This window comes from Littorina saxatilis, linkage group LG8 (genome assembly GCF_037325665.1).
Source record: "Littorina saxatilis isolate snail1 linkage group LG8, US_GU_Lsax_2.0, whole genome shotgun sequence".
NCBI classification, from domain to species: domain Eukaryota; kingdom Metazoa; phylum Mollusca; class Gastropoda; order Littorinimorpha; family Littorinidae; genus Littorina; species Littorina saxatilis.
This window is the reverse complement of record NC_090252.1, coordinates 19,185,245-19,188,997: the sequence shown is the minus strand read 5'-3', so window position 1 is coordinate 19,188,997 and position 3,753 is coordinate 19,185,245.

The window sequence follows — 3,753 nt, the reverse complement described above, 5'->3', positions numbered from 1 at the left end:
GCACTCTAGTCGCCCAATGCCAACAAGAGGCGACCAGTTCAGTATTCACTTGTCCGAGGGTTTTGCAGCTAATACAAACAACTCAAGAAGTTAAACATAGACACGTGCACCATCAATGTTTAATATATTCTTATGCAGTTATGTAATGTAAGATTTCGCGCCAAAAGTAAATGCTTCTTTTATTTGCCACAGATAAATGCCCAGTTAAAGATACAGATACAAAGTAATGTTATTGTTTCGTTGATTAAAAGGACACGCTATAGCGTCTTCCCACACGCAAGAAAAAAAAACAAAAAAACTATACAAGTTAAACTTTTCCCGTTCTGTCAAGGTTTGTCGTGAGCTGACTTCTGCACTTCAATACATGTCAATGACGTGTGTGTCTGTTATAGTGTGTCGTGAGCTGTGTGTCTGTTATAGCCTGTCGTGAGCTGTGTGTCTGTTATAGTCTGTCGTGAGCTGTGTGTCTGCTATAGCCTGTCGTGAGCTGTGTGTCTGTTATAGTCTGTCGTGAGCTGTGTGTCTGTTATAGTCTGTCGTGAGCTGTGTACATGTCTGTTATAGCCTGTCGTGAGCTGTGTGTCTGTTATAGTCTGTCGTGAGCTGTGTGTCTGTTATAGCCTGTCGTGAGCTGTGTGTCTGTTATAGTCTGTCGTGAGCTGTGTGTCTGTTATAGCCTGTCGTGAGCTGTGTGTCTGTTATAGTCTGTCGTGAGCTGTGTGTCTGTTATAGCCTGTCGTGAGCTGTGTGTCTGTTATAGCCTGTCGTGAGCTGTGTGTCTGTTATAGCCTGTCGTGAGCTGTGTGTCTGTTATAGCCTGTCGTGAGCTGTGTGTCTGTTATAGTCTGTCGTAAGCTGTGTGTCTGTTATAGCCTTCGTGAGCTGTGTGTCTGTTATAGCCTGTCGTGAGCTGTGTGTCTGTTATAGCCTGTCGTGAGCTGTGTGTCTGTTATAGTCTGTCGTGAGCTGTGTGTCTGTTATAGCCTGTCGTGAGCTGTGTGTCTGTTATAGTCTGTCGTGAGCTGTGTGTCTGTTATAGCCTGTCGTGAGCTGTGTGTCTGTTATAGTTTGTCTGGAGCTGTGTGTCTGTTATAGTCTGTCGTGAGCTGTGTGTCTGTTATAGTCTGTCGTGAGCTGTGTGTCTGTTATAGTGTGTCGTGAGCTGTGTGTCTGTTATAGTCTGTCGTGAGCTGTGTGTCTGTTATAGTCTGTCGTGAGCTGTGTGTCTGTTATAGTGTGTCGTGAGCTGTGTGTCTGTTATAGTGTGTCGTAAGCTGTGTGTCTGTTATAGTCTGTCGTGAGCTGTGTGTCTGTTATAGCCTGTCGTGAGCTGTGTGTCTGTTATAGCCTGTCGTGAGCTGTGTGTCTGTTATAGTCTGTCGTGAGCTGTGTGTCTGTTATAGTCTGTCGTGAGCTGTGTGTCTGTTATAGTCTGTCGTGAGCTGTGTGTCTGTTATAGCCTGTCGTGAGCTGTGTGTCTGTTATAGCCTGTCGTGAGCTGTGTGTCTGTTATAGCCTGTCGTGAGCTGTGTGTCTGTTATAGTCTGTCGTGAGCTGTGTGTCTGTTATAGTCTGTCGTGAGCTGTGTGTCTGTTATAGCCTGTCGTGAGCTGTGTGTCTGTTATAGCCTGTCGTGAGCTGTGTGTCTGTTATAGCCTGTCGTGAGCTGTGTGTTTGTTATAGCCTGTCGTGAGCTGTGTGTCTGTTATAGTCTGTCGTGAGCTGTGTGTTTGTTATAGCCTGTCGTGAGCTGTGTGTCTGTTATAGTCTGTCGTGAGCTGTGTGTCTGTTATAGTCTGTCGTGAGCTGTGTGTCTGTTTTAGTCTGTCGTGAGCTGTGTGTCTGTTTTAGTCTGTCGTGAGCTGTGTGTCTGTTATAGTCTGTCGTGAGCTGTGTGTCTGTTATAGTCTGTCGTGAGCTGTGTGTCTGTTATAGTGAGTCGTGAGCTGTGTGTCTGTTATAGTGTGTCGTGAGCTGTGTGTCTGTTATAGTCTGTCGTGAGCTGTGTGTCTGTTATAGCCTGTCGTGAGCTGTGTGTCTGTTATAGTCTGTCGTGAGCTGTGTGTCTGTTATAGTCTGTCGTGAGCTGGGTGTCTGTTATAGTCTGTCGTGAGCTGTGTGTCTGTTATAGCCTGTCGTGAGCTGTGTGTCTGTTATAGCCTGTCGTGAGCTGTGTGTCTGTTATAGCCTGTCGTGAGCTGTGTGTCTGTTATAGTCTGTCGTGAGCTGTGTGTCTGTTATAGTCTGTCGTGAGCTGTGTGTCTGTTATAGCCTGTCGTGAGCTTTGTGTCTGTTATAGCCTGTCGTGAGCTGTGTGTCTGTTATAGCCTGTCGTGAGCTGTGTGTCTGTTATAGCCTGTCGTGAGCTGTGTGTCTGTTATAGTCTGTCGTGAGCTGTGTGTCTGTTATAGCCTGTCGTGAGCTGTGTGTCTGTTATAGTCTGTCGTGAGCTGTGTGTCTGTTATAGTCTGTCGTGAGCTGTGTGTCTGTTATAGTCTGTCGTGAGCTGTGTGTCTGTTATAGTCTGTCGTGAGTTGACTGCGGCACTCCAATACATGTCAGTAACGTGTGTGTCTGTTATAGTCTGTCGTGAGCTGACTGCGGCACTTCAGTACATGTCAATGACGTGTGCGTCCTAGGTATATGGGCGCAACACATTCTACCAAACAAACGTCATCCACGTTACTGTCTGGGTGTACTTTTGAAGAACTCACAGGTATGATCAAAGTACACACAATTTCTTTCCGATCACATGCACTATCATTTATTGGCAATCTAGTGGCTGCTCCGCCTGGCGTCTGGCATTATAGGGTTATTGCTAGGACTGGTTGGTCCGGTGTCAGAATAATGTGTCTGGGTGAGACATGAAGCCTGTGCTGCGACTTCTGTCTTGTGTGTGGCGCACGTTATATGTCAAAGCAGCACCGCCCTGATATGGCCCTTCGTGGTCGGCTGGGCGTTAAGCAAACAAACAAACAAACAAACAAACAAACAAAGCACTATCATTTTAATTGTTACCACCGTAAGTGCTGTCCCTGCAGTTGTGACGGAGAAATTTAGTATGCGTCGACAAAACGGCTAAAAATAAATGTCCGGGAAAGTAAGGGCAAAAGTAGTCCCTTTTTTCGGGAACATCATTTGACCTCATTGTTGGGACTTTTCTCACACGACTTTCCTATCCATTCAAAAACAACTTTCAAATGATATTAGTTTAAAAAGATTCAAACGCTGTTGCACAACTTTCTCACAGAACCCGTTTTTATTTATTTATTTATTTATACGGGAGATTTATATAGCGCTTGACGTTCTCTAAGCGCGTTATATAGTAATTTCTGCCGTGTGAGATGGAATTTTTTTAACACAATATATCACGCATTCACATAGCACAGTAAATCTCAAGCGATACCTTTAGTGTTGCAAGTGTGACAGGGGAGGCTACCGCTCCTTTCACAGCAGACTCTGTACCCGAGTTGTTCGCCTTTAAAAGTCAACACCGGTGTATTGTGGAATTCTGTTTTTGATGGGGTCTGGTGGTTTCCGATTGTCTGTATGTTCATGGAAACCTTCGGGTTTCATAACAGTTTTTATAGGGCTAATTTCTTAGCCCTAACATTTTCAATCCTGTTTGATTGCACTTCGCTTCCCGAGGTGATCGTAGTGCTACGGCACTCGGTTACACAAGCCATACCTTTAGTGTTGCAAGCCAGAAACAAATGTGTGTGGTTTACTTGCCAGTTGGCATCTCCCGCCAAA